This window comes from Canis aureus, chromosome 33 (genome assembly GCF_053574225.1).
Source record: "Canis aureus isolate CA01 chromosome 33, VMU_Caureus_v.1.0, whole genome shotgun sequence".
In the NCBI taxonomy this organism is placed as follows: domain Eukaryota; kingdom Metazoa; phylum Chordata; class Mammalia; order Carnivora; family Canidae; genus Canis; species Canis aureus.
Window position 1 is genome coordinate 39,106,084 of NC_135643.1, and position 27,812 is coordinate 39,133,895.

The window sequence follows — 27,812 nt, forward strand, 5'->3', positions numbered from 1 at the left end:
CTCTTCCCAACTGTCACTCTGAGCTGAGCATTTCAAAGTTGATTTTGAGGCAATTCTCAGCTCTCTACCTAGCGTCTTTGAAGATGGGCAATTGATGCTGCTGCGATGGTATGTTCCTAAGATCTACTGAATGCTCTTTGCTACCAACTGGATACTTAACTCGTTCTCAAACTATTTTTCCCATTGTTTAAAATTTCCTGTACCAACATTGTCTTGCGGAGTTATACCTACATGTGTTCTTTGTTCTAGACTTCTATTTTATTTTTGATTATTCTACCAAAAGAGCTGCATTGAATATTGCACATCTATTTTTTTAAAAATGTGTTACTTCCTATTATATCCTGCACCTATCATTTGTCAACACAAAGGTCCTCACAGAGGTAAGTATGGCCACGTGTGTTTTCAGGTTTTGCTAGGGTCTAAAATTTATATTGAAATAATTCATTTCAGAAATTAAGTGTGAATCTGGAAAGGTCGATATGGAGAATAATTGTCATTGTTTTAGCAATGCTTAAAATGACTTCCTCAATATTTTTCCCACAATGGGTATCAAGTTCCGTATTTGTGGGGGACTTGTTGCTACCCTCATCTTAATGTTGGCCCAAACTCACCCTGTGAATATGAGTGTCTATGTTTCAATTTATGTCCCAAACACACATTTCCTTTCACACTTCAGGCGTTTTCCAAAACTACTGTTTAGAGAGATATCGATTTTATACCATCCTTCATCCGACCTAACAATGATTATAATTAGTGTAAAAAGTATAGAAGAAGAAAAGAGGTAAAGGGGGTAATTCTGGGTGAAGACCTACAAGAGGTTTGTGGAAAGTAAGAAAATTATTTTAACTGAGTGGATAGAAAATGGAGAAAGATTTAGATGAGAATCTTGGGTGGAAGTTGCCCACTATCTATAATCATTTGCCTGTTGTGAAAGAATTGATCAACTGTCTTTTCCTTTTTTTTAATAATAAATTTATTTTTTATTGGTGTTCAATTTGCCAACATACAGAATAACACCCAGTGCTCATCCCGTCAAGTGCCACCCTTACTGCCCGTCACCCATTCACCCCCACCCCCCACTCTCCTCCCCTTCCACTACCCCTAGTTCGTTTCCCAGAGTTAGGAGTCTTCACATTCTGTCTCCCTTTATGATATTTCCTACCCATTTCTTCTCCCTTACCTTCTATTCCCTTTCACTATTATTTATATTCCCCAAATGAATGAAACCATATAATGTTTGTCCTCCTCCGATTGACTTATTTCACTCAGCATAATACCCTCCAGTTCCATCCACATTGAAGCAAATGATGGGTATATGTCATTTCTAAGGTTGAGTTATATTCCATTGTATATATAAACGACATCTTCTTTATCCATTCATCTTTTGATGGACACCGAGGCTCCTTCCACAGTTTGGCTATTGTGGACATTGCACTATAAACATTGGGGTGCAGGTGTCCCAGCATTTCATTGCATCTGTATCTTTGGGGTAACTCCTAAGCAGGGCAATTGCTGGGTCAAAGGGCAGGTCTATTTTTAACTCTGATCCTCCCAATAGATGCAGAGAAAGCATTTGACAAAATACAGCATCCTTTCCTAATCTAAACTCTTCAGAGTGTAGGGATAGAGGTAATAGTCCTCAACATCTTAAAAGCCATCCACGAAAACCCCACAGCAAATATAATTCTCAATGGGGAAGCACTAGTAGCCTTTCCCCTAAGATCAGGAACAAGACAGGGCTATCCACTCTCACCACTGCTATTCAACATAGTACTAGAAGTCCTAGCCTCTGCAATAAGACAACAGAAAGACATTAAAGGCATTCAAATTGGAAAAGAAGTCAAACTCTCCCTCTTTGCCGATGACATGATACTCTACATAGAAAACCCAAAAGACTCCACCCCAAGATTGCTAGAACTCAGGGATCCCTGGGTGCCGCAGTGGTTTGGCGCCTGCCTTTGGCCCAGGGCGCGATCCCGGAGATCCGGGATCGAATCCCACACGTCGGGCTCCCGGTGCATGGAGCCTGCTTCTCCCTCTGCCTGTGTCTCTGCCTCTCTCTCTCTCACTGTGTGCTTATCATGAATAAAAAAAAAAAAAAAAGATTGCTAGAACTCATAGAGCAATTTGGCAGTGTGGCAGGATACAAAATCAATGCCCAGAAGTCAGTGTCATTTCTATACACTAACAATGAGACTGAAGAAAGAGAAAGTAAGGAGTCAATCCCATTTACAATTGCACCCAAAAGAATAAGATACCTAGGAATAAAGCTAACTAAAGAGGTAAAGGATCTATACCATAAAAACCATAGAACACTTCTGAAAGAAATTGAGGAAGACACAAAGAGATGGAAAAATATTCTATGCTCATGGATTGGAAGAATTAATATTGTGAAAATGTCAATGTCCCCAGAGTAATTTACACGTTTAATGCAACCCCTATCAAAATACCACAGACTTTCTTCAGAGAGAACAAATTATTTTAAGATTTGTATGGAATCGGAAAAGACCCCGAATAGCCAGGGGGATTTTAAAAAAGAAAACCAGAGCTGGGGGCATCACAATGCCAGATTTCAGGTTATACTACAAAGCTGTAGTCATCAAGACAGTGTGGTACTGGCACAAAAACAGACACATAGATCAATGTAACAGAATAGAGAATCCAGAAGTGGACCCTCAACTTTATGGTCAACTGCCTTTTCCTAAGACTGATTGCTTGCATAAGATCTCTGCGGAAACTATTTAAGAAGCTTATAATTTTGCTGAATTCAGAATTTTTTTAAAAATGTAATTAAAGAATGATCTTCCTAGATATTCATTGCTTTGTTTTTAAATAGATCAATAAGTTCCCTTTCAGTGATGTGTCAGGGCAGTTTTCCATATTTGGTACTTCCTTCAGAAATATCTCCTATTAAAAACAAACAAAAAAACAAAAAAAAAAAACAAAAAAACAAAAAAAGAAATATCTCCTATTGAAGAGCAGGAAAAGGCTGTTAGGAAAATTTGAGGAACATTTGCCTTAACTTGTTGAAAAATTTGGGTAATAACATAAGCGTTCTTTAAGATCCTACCATATCTGCATTAGTATGGTAGTGCCCTCTAGGGGTGGTGAAATTCCTAGACTTGTGAATCTTGCAGCTCCTAATTTACATGAAAGAATCATTATGTACCAAAGGGAAGGGACTGGATAGCTCTCCTTGCTATAGTGTCTATTTGCACCAAGGGAACTCACAGGATTTTGAGTGTTTTCTCTATCTTAATGGATGGATGAAAATAATTTCCCTTCTTTAAATAGGTTATGTCTAGAATAATGAAATTATTTAGCAAAACTGTAATTTCCTTTGAATCTGTATAATTCTTTCTCATAAGTTTTGGAGCAAATATGTGGATCCTTTTTGTTGTGTGTGTGTGTGTGTGTGTGTTCTCTGTACAAAGTGGAAGACCATCCACTTATTGTTATTGTATATGAAAGGAATTACAAGAACACCTGTGTGGCTCAGTGGTTGAGTATCTGCCTTTGGTTCAGTTCATGATCAAGGTGACATCAGGCTCTCTACAGGGACCTGGCCCCTCCTTTTGCCAATGTTTCTTCCTCTCTCCCTCTCTCTCTAAAGGATAAATAAAAAATCTTTAAAAATTAAAAAGAACTAAATGACTTTAGATTATTTAAGTCTTGATTAGGCACAGGGGAAAACCGAAGGGGTCTTCAGTGAACTCCTATGTCATGATTGTCCAAGAATACCATTGTAATCTTCTGGAGAGAGGGAAATGGATTGACCCTCTGATCCAGAGGCACACTGAGAAAGGAGACCAACTATTCGGTAGAGCACAGTGGGTAGCTTTGGAAGAATTGATAATAGTTCAGCTTTTGGGCGAGGTCCTAGCAAAAAGAAAAAAAATCAATTTTGTTGATGACCCTGAAGTCCTGAATAAATCAGTATATTTCTTCATTTGGTGCCTTTCCTGGCAGTACAAGGATGGTACTAGCACAAATGGAGGGTATATGAAGACTTATTTAAAAGGCTTTTAATTAGAAGATTGATCCTTGGTGATCCCTGGGTGGCTCAGTGGTTTAGTGCCTTCCTTTTGCCTGGGGTATGATGCTGGAATCCCGGGATCGAGTCCTGTGTTGGGCTCCTGGCATGGGGCCTTCTTCTTCCTCTGCCTGCTTCTCCCTCTACCTCTGTCTCTGCTTCTCTCTCTCTCTCTCTCATGAATATATGAATAAAAAATCTTAAAAAAGAACTACATATTTAAAAAAAAACTTTGATCCTTACTTTCCACCTCCTAAATTATTAAATTTTAGGTTACAGTTTGTTGGTTCCCTCTCCTCATTTCTAGGTTGTGCTCTATTTCTTTTACCTATGTCAATGGGATTTGTAGCCTGTGAATGTCAAGTACACAAAATTCTTGTGGAAGGTATGTTTACCTCCAATGGAGTAGGCAAAATTATATCCAGAGCAGATATATCTCAGTTATGAATAGACCCATGGGTCTTCAAGTCATTGTCATTGTGTATACATTAAATATTACAATTAAAATTCAAAGTCTCTCCCAAGTAAATCTGCAGGGCTGGAATCATATAGAAGCAAATATTAGTGTTTTCACTTAAGGGGCCACAGGTTGTGATGACCTTAAGTGGGGAGTCAAGGAAACTTTGTGTGATACTTGATACCTACAGCATACAAGATATATCTCCTCCAAGGATGAGCAGGAGCACGGGTAGCATTTAAGAAACAAGTAGGAGGGGATCCCTGGGTGGCGCAGCGGTTTGGCGCCTGCCTTTGGCCCAGGGCGCGATCCTGGAGACCCGGGATCGAATCCCACATCGGGCTCCTGGTACATGGAGCCTGCTTCTCCCTCTGCCTGTGTCTCTGCCTCTCTCTCTCTCTCTCTCTCTGTATGACTATCATAAATAAATAATAATTAAAAAAAAAAGAATAAGTGGTAATGTTAGAGGCCTAGCAGGTGAGCTAGTTCTTTAAAAAAAAAAAAAAAGAAAGAAACAAGTAGGAGCACCAGGGTGTACCAGGAATTAATGAGAATGTTCGTTTATATTTCTAGATAATTCATCTTAAATCCATAAGCCTACAGAGGTACCTGAGTGCTTCCTCTTTCCTTGCAACATCTTCAGTTATTTTAACTGGAGAGCTTTACTAGGTCTTTGTCTTTTTTTGTCCTGAAGACATATTTTTTCCACCATGTTGATTTGTTTACACTGTTTACAGATGACTTGGGTACTTCATTAAGGTATGTTACACCAAGGTGTGTCTCTACAGGCCCTTCCACTGCTCCTCTTATCTCCTTTTTGTAATAAAGCCCTTTGCAAAAGACCTACCAGTGTGTTGTGGTACACTTAAGGACTTCATGTCCCTTTTCATGTATGTTTTTGAGTGAGGTCTCCAATTTTGAGTTTAGCTTGTTTGACAGCAGGAGATGAAAGAGTTACTATTTCAACAGCATCTCTTTCAACTAATGAATGAAATGGAAAGTTATTTCCTACTCTGGATGGAACTTTTAATTGCCTGATTATTTAATTAGTTTGCTTTGTATTTATTTCATTAATGGTAGTGTCTTTTCAGAATATCTCCATCTGTAGGGAAAAAAAGGTGGTTTTAGAATATAATGGTGGAGGTTATAACAAATTCTGACCCCTTCCTCTATGTCTTCTTCCTTCTTTATATAAGAACCTAATTTTGTTTTAAGAAAGCGATGTGGTCACCTAAAATATCGACCGACACATGAGTACATTTTCTAAGGACCATGGTTAATTTAGTCTTTTGATGATGCCAAGAGTGAATACTTTGCTTGGGTTTGCTCTCTGCATAAACATGTCCCTATATGATGGGCACATCTATTCCTAATTGTTTGTGGGCCCAACACAGGACTCGATCCCAGAACCTGAGTTTATGTACTGAGACAGAGACAGATGCTTAATTTCCTGAAACAGCCAAGCTTCCGGGAAGGGTCCTGCACAAAGGACTTAGTCCCCCTCTAGTGTGGGGCCTACAGAAGGATGAGTAGTCTGTAGAGAGTGGATCTGAGGGAGCATGGAGGGAGCAGGAAAGGGGACCACTCAGAGCTAGTGCAACCAAAGCCTACTGCCTGTCAGGCCTTATCCCCAGGTACTCACACTGTTACTGAGACCCACAGTCAGTGAACTTTGTGTGGCTTAGATGTCATCCATTAAGCCCCCCGTCAAAAGCCTAAATAACCACTTTCTTTGTGAATTCATAATATGTGCTCATCAAGGTTTGGTCGATTGACAGAAATACAACTTAATATCAGTAAGGTCTGCTATTTGACAGTGGTTTGGAATGTCATGGATTCTGAGTCAATTTGGGAGATGGGCAGACCACTCACTGGTCACTGAGGGTGGTCAGCTGGTCCCTGGGAGAACTCTAAGTGACACAGCTGGTAGTGTGAAATCTAGGTTAGAAAGCCACAGTTGGGCTTCTCTGGCCTTTCTTTTTTTTAATTTCTTTGAGTTTTTTTTATTTATGTTTATTTATTTATGATAGTCACACACACACAGAGAGAGATAGAGAGAGAGAGGCAGAGACATAGGCAGAGAGAGAAGCAGGTCCCATGCACTGGGAGCCTGACGTGGGATTTGATCCCGGGTCTCCAGGATCGTGTCCTGGGCCAAAGGCAGGTGCTAAACCACTGCGCCACCCAGGGATCCCTCCTCTGGCCTTTCTAAGAGGCTTTACTTGAGGAAGTGCACTGTGATTGGGGTCAAGGTGGGAGGTGAGAGGCTGTTAGGATTTGCTCTTTTTTTTCTCAGGGACTTCCTCTAGGTTATGGAATATCTCCCACAGTGAACCTAGTGCAGGAGGATTTGAGTAACAGACTGACAGAGATCCAGGTTCAGGGGTATTTGTTCTGAACTCGGGTGCCTAAAGGACATCTCAGGTATTATGAGAACCTTCTCCAAACTGAGACAACTCCATTCTTTTCTGGACCCGTCACTCTCACCAGTTTGATAACTCTTGGTAAGTCACCAACCATATGATATAAATGAATGTGTTGTTCCATCATTCTCTGTTGTGTCATCTACATCTGTGTAGGATTTGTCCACACAGTTATCTGCTAGAGCTCGACTTCTTCTTGACTCTAGGCTCCGTCTTTGGAAATATCACCCCAGTGACTTTCAGAAATATAATACAATTTGTTTAATCAAGGCCTCTATGTTGTCTAGAGGCCTTCCAGAACATATTTAATGTCCTATCATCCACATTTCCTCATTTGTCTGTTCCCCCAGCGACTGTTTGACTTTTTTCTTCTTTGTCTTTGGCTATTTGAGTTTCAAATGTATATTTCATCATGCAATATTTGTCTTACAGCTCCTGGCGAATTTAGCTTAACATAATGTCTTCTAGGGCCATCCATGTTGTCAACAATGTTAATATTAATATTTCCTTCCTTTGAAGGAGGGATAAGATGCCACTTCCTGGATAGACTCAATTTTCTTTATTCATCTGATCAGTGTAGACATGAATTTTTTCTATAATCTTGCCTGTTGTGATTAGTGCAGAACATGCATAGATATCTCTCTGAAGTTCAGATTTCAATCTTTGAGATATGTTTCCAAAAATTCATTATGCTGCTCTATATTGTATTTTTTAAATTTTTATTGAGGAACTTCCGTATTTGTTATAGTGAGTGCATCATTTTACATTCTCTCTTGAGACATTTAAGTGTAGAGCAATTCATGTCCTATTTAAAGCCCCAGTGAATCAGAACCTCTGAACCAGGTTGCTCTTCTAGACAAAGGATTAGGAATGCAATCAAAATTTTGAACTCTGAAAAAGTTATCAGTCATTCTGTATGGTCTTCTGACCATAGGATATTAACATGTCAGTGTACTTCATTACATTTTGCAGTCTATATTCAAGAACTCCAAAACTGATACATAGCAAGGATTGTAACTGTGTGCTTCCTCAAGTGAGCCATAACTTTCCACCGAGTGAAAGAACAAAAGACATCATAAATGGCTCAATTGAAGGTATCATGGAAATTCATTCATGGATTTAAATATAACTATTCTATGGACACCTGGTTGACTCAGTCATGTAAGTGTCCAATTCTTGATTTTCCCCTAGATCATATTCTCATGTTCATGAGAGGTAGCTTTGAGAGTAGCTGTGTGCTGCATATGGAATCTGTTTAGATTATCTTCAGATTTTCATCTCCCCCTCCAGTATTTACACTCTATCTCTCTGTAGCTCAAAAAACGGGTCAGTGTTCAGGTTTGTTCAATGTCTCAATCTTAGGAGAAATGTAATAAGCCATATTCTTTTTATTTTGCTTGTGAACATTTCAAATTAGCTAGTGAGACATTATTCTATAAGCAGAATAGTCAATTTACATTTTCTTTTTTTTTTCAATTTACATTTTCAAATCAAGTTCAGTCATTTAGACAGGATATTTTTATTTATTTATTTATTTATTCATTCATTCATTCATTAGTTCTTTCATTCATTCTTTCATTTATTTATTATTTATGGGAGTATAAGAAAAAGGGATGGAAATAGAGAGAGAACATGAGCAGAGGGAGGGGCAGAAGGAGAAGTAGGATACCCATTAGGAGGGAGCACAACATGGATTGAATCCTGAACATGGATCATGCCCTGTCCCCCAGGCATACAATTAAGTGACTGTTTCCACTAGCACCCTATAATGGAAATGTGATTATCAATGTAATTATTTTGAATCTAATATTTGGATATTAATCTAGTATAAAACATTAGAAAATGTAAGTCTCTTATTGTTTTTAATCAATAGATGGTATTACCTAGATTAAAACTGATCTTTACTACTCTGAAAGACTTTAGGAAGCCAGAAGAAACATACTGCTTGAGATAGTGGCGCCCAAAGTAAGTGAAAGGATACCTGGAGGAAGGTTTTTTCCTGAAGGATGTGTCTCTTCAGTCCACTCAGGATGGTGACTACAACATTCCTCAACCAAGTAGGGGAAAGTGTTGTTGAGGGAAAGTATCCCATCACACACTTTATAACCAGCTTCGTGGTCACCAATGGCAAACATCCTCTCAAATAAGGTAATGGTTGGCAAGAAGCAACCACTCAGCACTCTTCCCAGGAGGCAGATGGTGTATTTTATCTCACATGGAAAATGTCTGATTTTTATCAGAATTTGTGTGAAAAGAAATCAAGAAAGTGACATTCGATCTTTGGTCAAAGATAGTCAAGCTCACTTTGATAATACTTATTTGATCTTCTGCGATGTTCTTGAAGAACTCTCTCATTAAAAGGGATCATTTGGGTGCTTCTAGAAGGACAGAGAGTACCCCTCAGCATGTTGGTCGTACCGCTCAAGTATAACTCAGGTAGGGGTGCCTGAGTTGGTAAGTCAGTTAAGTTTCTGCTTTGGTCAGGTCAGGGATTCTGGGACCTGAATCAAGCCTAGCATGGTTCTCCTTTACAAGTGAGGGGTTTGTTTTTCTATGTCCAACTACCTCTCACCTCTCATGCTCACTTCAACACCACATGGGCAGTGATATTAAAGTGGATGGCCTTCAAAGAAAGAACAGGTTGCAGCCATGAAAAAGCATGAGCTATTCTTGGGAGATAGATCTTTCCAGTTCAGTGAAGGAACAGCATGAAATTCTTAACTCAGGAAGGAAAAACCTCACGTGAGATAAAGGTCTCCAACAACACTGTTTATAATCTCCTCTTCCAACACCCCATGAAAATGGCCCGTACACCTAAAAAACACACTGTTCCTTGTCATATTTGAATTCACTCCAAAGAGGAAAAAAGTCCCATTTGTACTTCAGAATAGCCAAGCATTCCATAGAAGAAATTGGAGATTCCTTCACTGATTTCTTGTGGAAAACCTCCTGCATCACACCCTTGGTAAGATTTAGGAGGACACAGAGTAACTGTCAATGCATTGGGTGTGGAGCTCAGGAATTGCTGAGAGATTACTGTTTATATGGATACAGGGCAAGACTGTAGTGTAGTCAGTGATTAATAAGCATCATATGAGGGTCTGGGGGGGCCATCCTCCTTGGTGGATGAGGAAAAGCCCTTAGCTCAGGCCAAGGTCCAGTGTCCTGGAATCCATCCCCTATTTGGGGCCTTGTTCAGCTTTAAATATGCTTCTCCCTTTGCCTCTTCTCTTTTCTTGTGTTCTCTCAAATAAATAAACAAAATCTTCAAAAAAAGTCAAAGACAACTTCAAGTAGCCTGACATACTCAATGCATGAATGGAACTGATCTGCACATCGATTCCAATGAGAAGTTCCCATCACTCATGCAGCTAGTTGTGAAACCCAACTAAAAGCTCCTACCTTCTGGACATCTGGAAAAATCAATTCTGACATTGTAGATCCACATATACTCTTCGGTATTTTGTAAGTTTTTTCACTTGATTTTACCCATAATCTTCATAGGTGTGTTTCAGTGCTAGCAATTACTCTCTTTTTTCTATTTAATCTAGTCTATTATATTTAGTTGCTAATCAGGTTTTTAAAAAATATTTTATTTATTTATTCACAAGAGAAACAGAGGCTGAGACATAGGCAGAGGGAGAAGCAGGCTCCACACAGCGAGCCCAATGCAGGACTCGATCCCAGGACCCTGGGGGTCACAACCTGGGCTGAAGGCAGACGCTCAACCACTGAGCCACCCAGGCATCCAGGTGCTCAATATTGTTTTTCTTTTTGTACCAGTTCACCTACTGATGGATATAAGAGTTTCAGCCATTTTTCCCTGCAGGGAGCCTGATGTGGGACTCCATTGCAGGCCCACGAGACCATGACCTGGGCCAAAGGCAGATGCTCAAACACTGAGCCACCCAGATGACACCACTATTAAGTTTTGATGAAAATATTCCATCCAGGAGAGATTTAAATATGGGAAGTATACCATTTGCCAATAGCAATAGCTGTGAAACAGAGTGGGAGGGACAGGTTTCCCATTTTCCATGAAGAAGTCACAGAGTTCAAAATACTGCATAGGGAATATGATCAGTGGAATTGTAATAGTGCTCTATGCGGATACATGGTATCTACACTAGTTGTGACACTGTATTAACTATATAAGTATCGAAATCCTATATGGTATACCTGAAACTAATGTGACCTTGTGTGCCATCTCTATTTCAATTAAAAAACAGTAATAATTTGGCCACCAGACTGGTTCCTTTGGTTGGGCATCTACTTTGGGCTCATATCATGATCCTTGGATACATAATATGCATTTTTAAGAACATGCACAAATGCATAACATGAAGCAGACACTATTCAAGACATTTCATAATCTGGAGGGCTGCCTGAGCCAACAGTAAGGTTCACATCCTAACTCAGTCATCAACCTCCTGGTGTCAATCTCCAATCCAAAACACAAAGGAGTTGCCCCCAAGTCAAAATCTGGAATACGGTCTGTAGCCCAACTCTGGTTATCCTCCCCCAGCATTCATAACACCAGCTGTCTCACATGGAGCCTTCCTGGGCACCAGTTGGCCATCCTCATTTACAAGTGAACACTGGGGCAGCCCTTGGTTCAGGGTGCACAGCATGATATCTGGGACCTTTGGAATACCTCAGGTGTTCAGGGACCTCTCTCAACAGGGATCCAACTCAGACCCTGTCCTAGACCCCTTGCTCATTATATTGTAACTCTTGGCAATTCATCAACACCATGCTTTCAGCTCTCAATGAATGTGTTGTTCTGTATTTGTATATTGTCTCACCTAAAGGAAGGTATCTCCCCACACATACTGGTGCTAGCGATTTTCTTGTCCTTTTTTGACAGTAAGTGCATTTGATATAATCTCATCTCTTCATGATTTTCAAGCATATAATGCAGTGTTGTTTATCACAGGCCCTTGATTGCAGATAGAATTCCAGAACATACCGAATTCTTTTTTTTATTTTTTTAAATAATAAATTTATTTTTAATTGGTGTTCAATTTGCCAACATACAGAATAACACCCAGTGCTCATCCCATCAAGTGCCCACCTCAGTGCCCAAATTCGTATCATTGAAGCTTGGAACACTACTTGCAACATTTCCCTTTGTCTTTCCTTCTAGCTCCTACTCTGTTCTCTGATGCTGTTTATTGACTTTGAGGTTCCCCATGTAAGTGCCATCATGCATTATTTGTGTTACACTGCCTGCTAATTTCTCTTAACATAATGGCCTCCATATGCATGCATGTCATCACAATTGTTGAAATTTCCTTCCTCTCAATGTGGGATAATATTTCATTGTAGGGATACACTAATTTTTTATCCTTTTGTTCCTCGATGGACATGAAGTCATTTCTTTTTTCTTGGGTGTTGTAAGTGGTGTTGCAGAACATGTGCAGATACCTCTGTGAAATGCATATTTAATTTCTTTGTGACCCATTTGTCAAAACTCAGATGGCTAGATTATATGACACATCTTTTTAAATACTGGGGGAGGGGCTCTCAGTGTTGTTTTTCATTGTAACTTTATCACTTTATATTTGTGGTTGGCTACTTTAAGAATACTGCAACTCCAAGGACTTTGTACAGACCACTCTGAGTCAGGTGGTTCTGCAAGAGAATGATGTGTAATGGGATCAAAAGTTTGAACTCTGATAATGTTATCATTTTGGATTGTCCTCTAATATAAAGATGTCAACAGCTCTTTCTTTACTTATCCATTTCCCAAGATGTACAATTAAAAACCCAAAACAAAAACTATTTGTGAAATCAACTGGGTACAACTGGCCTGAAAAGTGGGGAAAAAATTTCATGTTTGCAGAAAGTGAAAAATTCACTCATCAAAGTAGTCAATGGAAGGTACAATAAAAATTCTTTCATTAAAGTGACTCAAGAAATATTGTTCTAGGGGCTGCTGGGTGTTTCTGTCAGCTAAGTTTCTGCCTCCTGGTTTCAGCTCTGATCATGACCTCAACGTCATCAGATTCACCCATTTTCAGTATGGAACCTATTTAGTATTCTTTCTTGCATTCCCTCTGCCCTTCTGCACCTTAGACTTTCTCTTTTGCTCTCTCTGAAAAAAAAAATAAGTATTCAATTTTGCTCAGGGTGCGATACTAAAGACAAATATACTAAGCCATATTCTTTATGTTTCATGTATGAAAATCTTCATTTAAATGGTCATGCATTAGTTTATTGCCAAAATAGTAAAACCCATTGAGAAATCTAATTTGACTAGATTAAATTGCAGCTTTTGAGAAGCTAACATTTGTATATATTAGTCCATGTTAAATATTAGCAAATAAAACTTTATTATGTTTTAATAAATAGACCTTACATTAGAATTAGTCTGATGTCACAATGCAGCATATAATATGAAATTTTTCCTATCACCATATCCTTTGACACACTAGTCCTACAAACATTCACACCTACATCAGTGTGGAACATTCATCACAAAGCACAATTCGATGTAGGCATACTATTATCATTGCTGTTCATCACAGATATTAAAAACTGCTCTGTGTTATGCTTTAGTGTGTATTTTGACATATGCATAATATTTTGTATCCCAGGATACTGGGATCATGACCTGAGCCAAATGGAGATACTCAACCCATGGAACCACTATTGTGATAACATTATTACTGCTTTTACATTTGGGTCAAGATAACCCTCATGGTTATACTAGTTTAAGGTGTACCACACATGACTGACACATGTTTATTGAAACTACACTCACCTCAAGCATATATACCATGTGTCCCCATGGAACACTATTACCATTCCGATAGTCATATTCTCTATGCTGTACCTTTCATCCTGTGATTTTTTAAATGCATGTCGAAGCCTGTCCCCTCCTCTCCTTTTCACAATTATGGCTATTTGTAAAGGGTATATATTCTGTATTTAAATCTTTTCCATAGTGGATGATTTTTTCAACATCAGATTTGTGAATAAATACAATAGAGTACTAGACTCACTAGAACAAAAGACCACAATTGCCTAATATTGAAAAAGTACACCAAAATATGGTTGAAATTAATTGAAAACCATACAAATAAGATGAATGCATGGATCTACAGAGGCAGAAATGATTTTGGAAGACGTCAATAAATTATGAATATTTAGCTGGGCTTCACCACAAGTGCTATGAATGAAGGGAACCTATCTTTGAATTCGATGTGTACATCAGTTCTATTTTACATTGTTTATTTCATGTTACTTAAAGTTGTCCTTGTCTTTTTTAAAGTTTTTATTTATTTGAGAGAGACAGACAACAAGAGAGAGCATATGCAAGGGGAGGGTAGAGGGAGAGAGAGAAGCACAACCCCGCTGAGTGGGGTGCCCAAAGAGGAGAGGGATCCCAGGCCCTGGGTCCTTGGCCTGAGCTGAAGGTTTTTCCCCATCCACCAATGAGGATGGCCTAGCAGTAGCTTTATGCTTATTACCCAGTCATTACCATCTAGTCATCCCCTGGATCCATATAAACATTGATCTTACAAATATCTGAGGACCACCACCAATGCACTGACAGTTATTCTGTGTTCTCCTGAATGTTGCCAAGGCTGTGGTGCTGCATTTTGTCCACCAAAACCCAGTGAATGACTCTCTACCCTCTTGTATGATAAGCCTGCCCCATTTGGTGTGAATTAAAAATGCTGGTCTCTTGGTTTTCCTCTTTTCAACGTGAATACACATGTAATAAGAAAAAGTGAAAAAAAAGTGTATTTTTCGGGGTAAGGGCCATTTTGATGGGGTGTTGTAAGGAGAGGAGGTTAAATGTGCAGTAGGGGGACATTTTCACAGAAGCACTTTCTCTGCCTTGAATTCTGTAGTTGGAATTGCTGTTTCAGTCAACTTGAGATATCTATCCCCTGGAAAATATCATGCTTTCTCCATAGGTGCAATGTGTGATTCCTTTGGGGGCCTTTGACACTACTATATTTGCTCATTTTGTGTTCACTACTTATCAGGATAACCAATGACAAAGTACACACATAAACCGACAGCCATCTTATCCTCTTTTGTGTAAATGCAGGACATCTCAGAAACCACCCAAACTGGTATGTATTCTGGAACCAGTCTCTTGCTTGGGAAAGTCTCTAAGTAGTAAGGCAGATGTTTGTTGTACTCATTCTGGGAAGATGCCCAGCTTCCATGGTCCTGAGGCTTGGGAGTGTGTGAGATAGGCAGCTTTTCCAGGTGAGAAAATAGGTCCATGTTTCTACACTCCTAGGAAGCCAATGTATTCTCTGTGTAGAGTGGTTATGAGTGCAACAGGCTTGTCGGTGGTGACTTGTTGACTCTATGTAGTGTGTGAGAGTGTGACTGTGAGTTTGTGTATGTGACAGAGAGAGAGACGCAGAGAAAGACAGAGGAGATTGAGAGAGAGAGATAGAGAGAGAGAGAAAAGAAAGATAGATAAAGACAGGGAAATACAGGGAAAGGGAAAAGAAGAGGTAAAGAGTGAGGTAGATTCTCCAGCAGATATGTCTTAATGAATCCACACGAGGGACACAGTAAACATTTTCAAAAAAACCAAACCAAACCAAAACAAAACAAAAAATGCCATTACACAGAACCTTTTAGAGTCCTAAGATCATGGGTGACCCAACAGTGCAGATCATCCCATGCTTCATCACCAAATGCCTTCGTATTCACTAGGTCTCCATTGATATGAGTAGTATTCCCAAATCACTATTTCTCTTTCTTCAAGCTCTAATTTATGTATTTGATATAAAGAGACCAGAAGAGAGTGAGAGGTGCAGAGGGGGAGAGAAACATGCCCTTTACTGAGCAGGGAGCCCCACACTAGTCTTGATTTCAGGACACAGAGAGCCTCACCTGAACTGAAGGTACACTCAGGCACCTGTACCTGAGTTATTCTTGAGTGGCAATGAAATGTCCTGACAGGTACTCTGTGTCCTTCTAGATGCACCCTATGATCCTTTGGTTATTACACTCTTCCAGGTGATCAGAGCGAAAGTGAAAATTAATGATGTCAAGGCGAGCTTGAGTATCTTTCACTGAGGAACAAATGTCACTTTCATGGTTGATTATCACAAAAATTCCAATGAGAATCAGACAGTGTTCATTTGAGGTGAAATAAACAATCTTCCTGCTGGGAAGAGAGTTGAGTGTTTGCCTCTTGCAAAACATTACCTTATTTGAGAGTATGTTTAATGCTGGCAACATCAAAGCTGGAAATAAACAGCACGATAGGGTACTTTGCCTCAAAAACAGTTTCTCCTGCTTGATTCAGATTTGTTGGAATCGCCATCCTGAATGGACTGGAGAGACACATCCTTCAGGAAAAGAAGCATCTTCTTCCAGGCATCCTGTCATTTATTTGGGCACCAATATCTCAAACATGATGTTCCTTCTGGTTTTCTTAAGTCATTGAGACCTTTATAATCAGTGCAGACAGACACCATAATGGGATCTGAGCTTCATGGTGTCCTCTCTTCTGTACATGCAGGTAGACTCACAAACTTGTGAAAGCGGTACATATTCTGGAACCAGGTTCTTCCTGTCTTTAGTCAGGAGCAACAGTCTGATTCTTGGTTCTCATTGGAATGAGGATCACAGGTGTAGAGACCAAACAATACAAAAAAATGAGTAGGAGACATCACAGTGGGTGACAAAGCATGAGAGACTCCTACGCTGGGAAATGAAGGGGGGGTGGTAGAAGGGGAGTTGGATGGTAAAATTTGGTGACTGGGCAATAGGCACAGAGGGGGGCACTTGACAGTATGAGCACTGGGGGCTATACTATATGTGGATATTACAAAATCAAAAAAAATTTTCAAAAAATTAACCACCAGAAAACCAGTCTTCCAGGTGGAGACCCATGTTCATGTTTTATTGTTAATTTATTTTTAATGGTGTTTAATTTGCCAACATATAAAATAACACCCAGTGCTCATCCCATCAAGGGCCACTCTCAGTTCCTGTCACTCAGTCACCCTACCCCACACAAACCTCCCTTTCTACGACCCCTTGATCATTCCCAGAGTTAGGAGTTTCATGTTCTGTCTCACTTGCTGATACTTCCCACTCATTTCTTGTCCACTATTCAACATAGTACTACAAGTCCCAGTAATCAGACAACAAAAAAGGGATACCTGGGTAGTGCAGTGGTTTAGCATCTACCTTTGGCCCAGGGCGTGATCCTGGAGACCCGGGATTGAATCCCATGTCAGGCTCCTGGTGCATGGAGCCTGCTTCTCCCACTGCCTGTGTCTCTGCCTCTCTCTCTCTCTCTCTCTCTTTCTCTGTGACTATCATAAATAAATAAAAAATTAAAAAATAAAAGGCATTCAAATTGGCAAAAAAGAAGTCAAACTCTCCCTCTTTGCAGATGACATTATACTCTACATAGAAAACCCAACAGACTCCACCCCAAGATTTTGAGAACTCATAGAACAATTTGGCAATGTGGCAGGATTCAAAATCAATGCCCAGAAGTCAGGGGCATTTCTATACACTAACAATGAGGCTGAAAAGAGAAATTAAGGAGTCAATGCGATTTACAATTGCACCCAAAAGCTTAAGATACCTGGGAATCAACCTAACCAAAGAGGTACAGGATCTCTACCCTAAAAACTACAGAATACTTCTGAAAGAAATTGAGGAAGACACAAAGAGATGGAAAAGTATTCCATGCTCATGGATTGGAAGAAGTAATATGTGAAAATGTCAATGTTACACAGGGCAATTTACACGTTTAATGCAATCCCTATCAAAATACCATGGACTTTCTTCAGAGAGTTGGAAAAAAATTATCTTCACATTTGTGTGGAATTAGAAAAGACCCCAAATAGCCACAGGAATATTAAAAAGGAAAACCAGAGCTGGGGCATCACAATGCCAGATTTCTGGTTGTACTACAAAGCTATGGTCATCAAGACAGTGTGATACTGACAAAAAACAGACACATAGATCAATGGAACAGAATAGAGAATTCAGAAGTGGACCCTCAACTTTATGGTCAACTAATATTAGACAAAGGAGGAACCCTATTCACTGGAAAAAAGTCTCTTCAGTAAATGGTGCTGGCATAATTGGACATCCACATGTAGAAGAATGAAACTAGAACATTCTCTTACACCATACACAAAGATAAACTCAAAATGGATGAAAGATCTAAATGTGAGACAAGATTCCATCAAAATCCTAGAGGAGAACACAGGCAACACCCTTTTTGAACTTGGCCACAGTAACTTCTTGCAAGTTACATCCATGAAGGCAGGAGAAACAAAATAAAAAATGAACTTTTGGGACTTCATCAAAATAAGAAGCATTTGCACAGAAAAAAAAAAAAAGTCCACAACACTAAAAGACAACCTACAGAATGGGAGAAAATATTTGTCGATTACATGTCAGATAAAGGGCTAGTATCCAAGATCTATAAAGAACTTATTAAACTCAACAGCAAAGAAACAATCCAATCATGAAATGGGCAAAAGACATGAACAGAAATCTCACAGAGGAAGACATAGACATGGCTAACAAGCATATGAGAAAATGCTCCAAATCACTTGCCATCAGGGAAATACAAATCAAAAGCACAATGAGATACCACCTTACACCTTAAGAATGGGGAAAATAAGGTAGGAAACAACAAACGTTGACGAGGATGTGGAGAAAGGGGACATCCCTGTCTTGTTCCTGATCTTAGGGAAAGTCTCCCTGTGTTTCCCCATTGAGAATGATGTTTCCTGTGGGCTTTTTGTGGATTCCTTTTAAGATGCTAAGGAATGTTCCCTCTATCCCTACCCTCTGAAGAGTTTTGATCAGGAATGACTGCTGTATTTTGTCAAATGCTTTCTCTGCATCTATTGAGAGGATCCTACGGTTCTTGTTTTTTTCTCTCGCTGATATGATGAATCACATTGATTATTTTACAAGGGTTGGACCAGCCTTGCATCCCGGGGATAAATCCCACTTGGTCATGGTGAATAATCTTCTTAATGTATTGTTGGATCCTATGGGCTAGTATCTTGTTGAGAATTTTTGCATCCATGTTCATCAGAGATATTGGTCTATAATTCTCTTTTTTGGTGGGGTCTTTGTCTGGTTTTTGGAATTAAGGTGATGCTGGCCTCAGAACGTGTTTGGAAGTATTCAATTTCTTTCTATTTTTCCCAAGAGCTTTAATAGAATAGGTATGGTTTCTTCTTTAAACGTTTGATAGAATTACCCAGGGAAGCCATCGGGCCCAGGAATTTTGTGTCTTGGAAGGTTTTTGATGACTGCTTCAATTTCTTCCCTGGTTATTGGCCTGTTCAGGTTTTCTATTTCTTCTTGTTCCAGTTTTAGTAGTTTGCGGTTTTCCAGAAATGCGTCCATTTCTTCTAGATTACCTAATTTATTGGCGTATAGCTGCTCATAATATGTTTTTTAGAATAGTTTGTATTATCTTCGTTTTGGTAGGGTTCTCTCCTTTATCTTTCATGATTTTATTAATTTGAGTCTTTTCTCTCTTCTTTTTAATAAGGCTGGCTAATGGTTTATCTATCTTATTAATTCTTTCAAAGAACCAAGCCCTGGTTTTGTTGATCTGTTCCACAGTTATTCTGGTCATAATTTCATTGAATTCTGCTCAAATCTTTATTAAGTATCTTCTGTTTGGTGTAGAATCTATTTGCTGTTTTTGCTACAGCTCTTTGGGGCATGTTAGCTTTTGTATTTGAGTCCTTTCCGGTTTTTGGATGGATGCTAGTATTGCAATGTATTATCCCTTCAGGACTGCTTTCACTGTATCCCCAAGAGTTTGAATGGTTGTATCGTCATTCTCATTAGTTTCCATGAATCTTTTATTTATATTTTATTTAATTATTTTTTTGTTTTTAGTTTTTTTGTAAATTTATTTTTATTGGTGTTCAATTGGACAACATATAGAATAACACCCCGCGCTCATCCCATCAAGTGCCTCTCTAAGTGCCCATCACCCAGTCAGCCCCACGCCCCACCACCACCTCTTCCCCCACCCCTAGTTTGTTTCCTAGTCAGGAGTCTCTCATGTTCTGCATCCCTGTCTGATATTTCCTACTCATTTTTTTCTCCTTTCCCCTTTATTCCCTGTCACTATTTTTATATTCCCCAAATGAATGAGACCATATAATGTTTGTCCTTCTCTGATTGACTTATTTCATTCAGCATAATACCCTCCAGTTCCATCCACTTCGAAGCAAGTCGTGGGTATTTGTCATTTCTAGTGGCTGAGTAATATTCCATTGTATACATAAACCACATCTTTTTTTTTTTATCCATTCACCTTTTGGTGGACATCAAGGCTCCTTCCACAATTTGGCTACAGTGGACATTGCTGCTATGAACATAGGGGTGCAGGTGTCCCAGGGTTTCACTTCATCTGGATCTTTGGGGTAACTCCCAGAAGTGCAATTGCTGGGTCATAGGGAAGATCTATTTTTAACTAATTGAGGAACCTCCACACAGTTTTCCAGAGTTGCTACACCAGTTTACATTCCCAGCAAAAGTTCAAGGAGTTTTCCTTTCTCCACATCATCTCCAACATTTTTTGTTTCCTGCCTTATTTTCCCCATTCTTATGGTGTTAGTTTGTATCTCTTGTGGTTTTGATTTGTATTTTCCTGATGGCAAGGGATGCATAAAATCCTGATGTTTATAGCAGCAATATGCACAGTAGCTAAACTAATGGAAGGAGCCATGAATCTTTTTAATTTTTCCCTAATTTCCTGGTTGACCTTTTCTTCATTTAGTAGGATGGTCCTTAACCTCCACATGTTTGAAATCCTTCCAACTTCTTCTGTGACTTAGTTCTAATTTCAAAGCATTATGTTCTGAAAATAAGCAGGGGACAATCGCATTCTTTTGGTATCCGTTCAGACCTGATTTGTGACCCAATATGTGGTCTGTTCTGGAGAAAGTTCCTTGTACACTTGAGAAGAAGTTCTATTCAATTGCCTTTGGATGTAAGGTTCTGTAAATATCTGTGAAATCCAGCTGGTACAGTGTATCAGTTAAGGCTCTTGTTTCTTTGGAGATGTTGTGCTTAGAAAACCTCTCAATTGTAGAAAGTGCTACATCGAAGTCACCAAGTAGAAGTGTATTATTATCTAAGTATGTTTTAACGTTGGTTATTAATTGATTGATATACTTGACAGCTCCCACATTCAGGGCATATATATTGATGATTGTTAAGTTCTCTTCTGGGATAGATCCTTTAAGTATGGCATAGTGTCCCTCTTCAACTCTCAATACAGACTTTGGGATAAACTTTAGCTTATTTGATATAAGGATGTCTACCCCTGCTTTATTTAGAGGATCATTTGAATGGTAAATGGTTCTCCAACCCTTAATTTTCAATCTGTAGGTGTCCTTATGTCTAAAATGAGTCTCTTGTAGATAGAAAATAGATGGGTCCTGCTTTTTTATCCAGTCTGAAACCCTGCACCTTTTGATGCTTTCATTAAGCCCATTCATGTTCAGAGTTACTATTGAAAGATATGAGTTTAGTGTCATCATGATACCTATTTAGCCCCTGTTTTTGTGGATTGTTCCATTGGAGTTCCTCTTAAAGAGGAATTTTAAGAGTCCCCCTTAAAATTTCTTGCAGAGCTGGTTGGGAGGTCACATATTCTTTCAGTTCCTGCTTATCCTGGAAGCTCTTTATCTCTCCCCTATTCTGAATGAGAGCCTTGCTGGTAAAGTACTCTTGGCTGCATGCTCTTCTCATTGAGGATTCTCAATATATCCTGCCAGCCATTTCTGGCATTCCAGATCTCTGTGGAGAGATCGGCTGTTAATCTAATATTTCTCCCCATAAAAGTTAGATGTTTCTCATCTCTTGCTCCTTTAAGGATCTTCTCTTTATCTTTGAATTTGCAAGCTTCACTACTAAATGTCAAGGTGTTAAGTGGTTTATATTGATTTTAGGAGGGGATCTCTCTATTTCCTGGATCTGAATGGCTGTTTTCCTTCCCAGATTAGGAAAGTTTTCAGCTGTGATTTGTTCAAATATATATATTCTGGACCTCTGTCCCTTGGGAACCCCAATTATAGGTAGATTTTTCTTCCTCAGGCTGTCATTTATTTCCCTTAATCTATCCTCATGATCTTTTAATTGTTTGTCTCTTTCTTACTCAGTTTCCCTCTTTGCCATCAACTTGTCTTCTATGTCACTCATTCCTTCTTCCACCTCGTTAATTCTGGTCATTAGGACCTCTAGTTTGGATTGCATCTCATTTAATTGATTTTTAACTTCTGCCTGATTAGATCTAAATTCTGCAGTCATGATTCTCTTGAGTCCTTTATGCTTTTTTTAGAGCCACCAGTAGCTTTATAATTGTGCTTCTGAATTGGCTTTCTGACATTCAATTGTAATCCAAATTTTGTAATTCTGTGGGAGAAAGAACTGTTTCTGATTCTCTTTTGAGGTGGTTTTTTCCTTCTAGTATTTTGCTCAGTGCAGAGTGGCCAAAAACAGGTTGTATTGGGAAAAGGAGAAATAGAGAGAAGAGAAACAAAAGAAAAAGAAAAAAAAGAAGAAGGAAAAAAGAGAAGTAAAGAAAAAAATGGCTGCTCTGGTGGCTCAGTGGTTTAGTGCCTGCCTTTGGCCCAGGGTGTGATCCTGGAGACCTGGGATCGTGTCCCACATTAGCCTCCCTGCATGGAGCCTGCTGCTCCCTCTGCCTGTATCTCTGCCTCTCTCTCTCTCTCTCTCTCTCTATTTCTCTCTCCCTCTCTGTATGTCTCATAAATAAATACCTTAAAAAAAGAAAAGTAAAAAAGGGGGGAAGCAAACAGAAATCAGTAAACAAGGGGGAATATCCTCTGATTCTATATACTGTAAATCCCTCGACATACCCTGGAACTTTCCATGTTGCTTGGTCAATAATTTGTTTTTCTCCTGTCGTCTAGCTGGTCTTCTGGGGGAGTGTCCTGATGTGGACATCCTCAGGTGTGAGCACTTGGGGAGTTACTCAGCCTCTTCCTGGTGCAAGGCTCAGTGAATGTTGTTTAATCTGTTTATCCTGTGAGGCCATGGTGATGCACAGTGGGGGTTGATTATCCTGTGAGACCCCAACAGGATCAACAAGAGTGGCAGCCAGTTTTTTAGCCCTGGAGTCAGCTCCTGCTGTAACTATCAGAGCTCTCAGTCTCTAGGGGCCTGGATGCTATGAGTGTGGGGCCGCTGATCTGCACACCTCAGCACTGCACAGTGGCAGGAAGGTCCTTGCTGTCCTGTGCCCTCCCAGCCTCTGCCTGTCCCAGGGGGAGCACCGGATCTTGGGCTGTGTCCCCCAGGCCCTGGGCTCCTGGACTTGCATTCCCAGTCACGCAGTTCTGCCTGTGCAGAGCTTCTGCCAGAGCTGCCCCTGAGCTCTTCAGGGGCCCAGCAAGGTGCAGGCTGCAGCCCTTTAGGGAGCTTAGCCCCAGGGTTGGCGGGCTCTCCCCCAGGTGCAGTTGCTCTGTTAGTGTCCCTGGGAGCCTGATGGCATCCCCACCCCTCCTGGGATTCTGCTCCAACTTCCTGTGAGCTCCTTTCTGTCCCGGAAGTTTGGTGAAGCTCCTGCTCCTCTTGGATGGGGCTTTCCTGTCCTGGGGGCACTTGCCATGTGGCCTTAGCCCAGTTCCTTATGGGGCCCCTCCCCTTGGATACCTTTAGTTTTTTTATTTCTTTTTTCCTCTCATCTTCCTACCTTGATAGAAGCGTAAACTCTTCTCACTGTAGCAATCCAGCTGTTCTCTCTTTAAATCTCAGGCCGAATTTATAGGTTTTCAGGATGATTTGAAATTTATCTAGATAATTTGGTGGGACAGCTGACTTGGCAACTGTACTCTTCTGCCATCTTGCCCCACCTCCCCATGTTCATGTTTTAAAAAAAAATCATATAGCATTCAGGTAAGGAGTTTGTGTCCATGGAGGTAAGAGGAAGTGGAGGGTTAAGGACTCCAGTGCTGAGTGAGATCGGCCGAGGGATGGAGGCCAATTCCAGAGTCAAGGTGCTCTGTGCCACTCCCCTTTATGGTCCACAGGACAGCATTTGATGGTTTCCCTGAAATGGTCACAGATTACTCAGGTCCAAACTCTATCTGTATTCTCATACTCAAGGTGACAGGAACACTGATTCTGAGACTCACTGCAAAGTCATCAGCAAAACTTCCTCATTTCTTGTCCTCACACTTTTTAGCTCTGAGCAGCCCTTTTTTCAAACCCTAGGCAGGGATCCAGGTGTAGGTTGGAAAAATTCCCTGCTCAGCTTCTCTGGGGTGTTGGGTCCCACACTAAACTATGTTTCTACCCAGGCTGTAGCCTACATCCGAAGGAAAGGGAGACCTCCTGAAGAGGAAATGTGTCCACTCTCTGCCTCATTTATCTGAATACAACCAGCACAGGTAGGATCATAGTCTTCTCCTCTGCCTAGAAGTAGCCCCAGTTGGGATTCCTCTAGTATGCAAATGTGAACCTTCCTTTCTGAGTGTTGCCAGGACCTCACATAGTGCATCCCTCTGGATAGGAACCCACAGACAAATGGAAATGAACACTCATATCAGGCCAGCAAAATCCACTGCAGAAATCCCCAGGGAAGGCTGGTAACAGCTTCCTCATTTTTGATCCTAGACCTGAGCTTTCCAAGGAGGTAGGTAATAGCCAGACGTGCCTGCATATGTTCACATTACTTTAAGTCAGTGAAGTTACACATTCGATCCTTCATCATACATCCACATTCCTGGTACCCAGTAGATTATATTTAAATCACAGATCATGTCCATCATCATCGATGGCTCTCCTGGGCAGCTGTTCTGAGTCTGACACAGGGGCTGCTCACAGACACCCTCTAACCTAGTGTGTGTCCATCACCCATCACAGGCGAATCCCAGGTGGATCAGTGTCCAAGTGACAGCCTTCGTGATCTTTTGGAAATGAAATGCCAGGAGAAGGGGGTATTTTCTCTTAAGGAAGGTTTGCAACTGTGGTCAATGTCTAGTTGAAGGACTCTAACTCCCAAAGCCCAGGTAAGGTCTGAGGATCTCAAGGAAGAACAGGTGTTGACAGTGATTCACAACGTGGCCTCAGCTGGAGTAGCAGGAACATGGGGCCCCACTCTATAATCATCTCCTCTCCAAGCTTGTGTCTCTAAGGATTGGATATCGAGAACACAATTACTGAAGATGAAGAATACTTAGGTAAAGAACTACAATGAGGTGGGAATCAATGGAGAGGGTCTTGGGAGCAGATGGATTACACATGTTATTTTTAGACTGAGGGTGGGCGGGATTATGTCAAAAAGATTAAGGAATGGAATTGTTCATTATTTAGACTATAACCTATTTAAAGAGGGGAAATATTTTCATCTCTCCATTTAAAGAGGAAAAACATTCAGAATCCTGTGAGTTCCCTGGATGTAAGTAGACACTAGCAAGGATGGTTATCCATTCCATTTCCTTCAGTAATACAGGTTCTTTCACTGTAAATTAGGAGCTGGAGGATCCATGAGTCTAGGAATTTCAGCACCCAGATTAGAGCTCACTACTTTACTACATGGAGAGATGGTAACATCCCTAAGTAATCACCACCAATGTAAGGCAATGTTTCCTCAAATTTTCCTATTAGCCTTGTCCTGCTCTTCAACTGGAGATTTTTATGAAGGAAGACAAATGTGAAAAAATGCCGTGAAGCACCGCTGAAACGGACCTTATCAGGTCTATGTAAAAAGAGCAAATTAAACTCTAGGAGGTTCAAACTTTAACCAACTTAAAAAAATTCAGAATTGGACAGAATAAGAAAGCTACTTAAACTGACTCCTCAGACATCTCCTGGAAGAAATCAGTTATTGGAAAAAGGTATGGACCCAAGACTTTCACCACAGGCAAACGATGATAGATAATGGGCAGCTTCCACCCAAGATAATGGGACAAGATTATCATCTAATTCATTTCTATTTTATATTAGCTCAGTTAAAATAATTCTTCTCACTTTCCACAGACCCCTTGTGGCCTTACAGCCAGAATGACCCTTTTCTTCTTTTCATACTTGCTATACTATTTATAATCATTGTTAGGTCAGAACATAGCCATGCAGGTGCCATGACTACCTGTTTTTCTGCCTATGCCATGCATCACGGAAGTTCATGGTAAATCCCTCTGGAAAATGTGGATTTCATCCAATGAAATGAATCACCAAGGCTGGAATTTCCAACTTATTAGTGAATTTCCATATGAGACCACTTTTGTTTGTTCAGACACAGGACTCAGAGAAATTACTATTCATGCGAAAGATTAGGAAATTGTTTCCATGGGTGGAAATTGCAGAAATCAGGATGCCGAGAAAAACAGCAACCTGTCATTTTGGCAAATGTTACTGGTCACGTCCCAGATGGAATACCAATCAGTCAAATCCTATTAGGATGAAGAGTGGTGGATGGTCACATACCCTAGATTTCCTGTTGGCTGGATGTGGGGACATCAGTGTCATTGTTAACAACTTCTGTACTTGGACCAATAAAGTCAAGAAGGCTGAACAAGCTGTGAAGTGCATAATGGAAGAATCTGTCTAGCTTTCAGTTTGATTCTTATGGCTTCCAGGATTTGTTCTTTTTATCTGGCTTGGGCAAATGGGGTTCCTCAATTGAGGTACTTTTTTTTAGGTACCTTAACTTGTTCTTTGTTTGTTTGTTTGTTTTCATAGTAGTCATAGCCCTGGTCCAATGCATTCTATCTGGAGCCTTAACGGGTTCTATAGAGATAATCTAGTGTGACATGAATGTCAACAAAATCTTCCAATTCAGCTGAATATGAAGATGACTAGAGCATATGCAGCAGCACATGTGGGATCTGTTTTCTGAGTGGTTCAACCTCTCCCAGGTGAGACAAGGACCATAATGGGGACTGCGAATAGAAGACACAAATGGGCAGTCTGGACACAGCCTGGACACAGATAAAATTGAACACTCATCAGTAACCCACCAAGGAAACCAACTGATTCTCTAGGCTTTCCTCCTTACAGTAATTCAGAATAGTATCTCGGGTAAGCAGTCCAGAAGGTAACCAGTAAACCTTGACAAAATTGATCACATGAATTGTCCCTGAAATAGTCCCCGATTCTTCTCCCTTGGCAATAAACCACCAGCAGACAAAAGAGCCCAAACCATCACAATGGATGCCCTGCCATCGGACTCCCAACCCTGCCCTCTGCACACCACTCATGGATGATCAGTGACATTCAGTGGTCCAAACCCAGGTCAGGAGTCAGGGTGACACCAGTTGATTAAGTGACATGATCAACTTCAGGTATACTATAGAAAAGGGAGATGCAAGGGAGAAAGCATCAGGTTGGTACCGTGTTTCCAGAATGATAATCATCCATAAGAGACACACAGAGAGAGGCAGAGATACAGGCAGATGGAGAAGTATGCTCCATGCAAGGTGCCCAATGTTGGACTGGATCACAGCTCCTAAGATCACACCCTGAGATGAAGGAAGATGCTCTACTGCTGAGCCACTCAGGTGTCCCCAGAATGATAATCATCCAAATATAGATGGGGTAGAGGCACAGAGGTAACTTAAGGCTAAACAAGAAATAGAAAAAAGAAAAGCTAGAGGGCAGATGAAAGTGTCATGCATATGACTGAGGCCTGTGTCCTAATCCTCAGGATTTGTAAGATAGACTTCTGTGTACACTGGGGCATTGACAGAGACAGGATGGCCTTCATAAAGAGATAATGGAGTCACAGGTGATGAGAGAACTTGGATCATTGCTCCTGGGGTTGTGTCCCTGAACCTGGAGTACCACTCTGTCCTCACCACTGCATTCCTCCAGGGACCAGGATCTGTTTCCCAGGAAGGGAGGAAAGGATCCATATTTTAGGATGATTTTTCTCTCC

General features: G+C 40.4%; 1 long non-coding RNA gene across 1 annotated transcript; it reads left to right on the top strand.

The window, feature by feature from the left end:
• Positions 1-26,687, top strand: LOC144304288 (uncharacterized). The gene is made up of 4 exons (XR_013371206.1): positions 1-108; positions 24,235-24,324; positions 24,800-25,116; positions 25,544-26,687. It is a non-coding gene; the product is annotated as an uncharacterized LOC144304288 (long non-coding RNA).
• Positions 26,688-27,812: the final 1,125 nt, after the last annotated feature.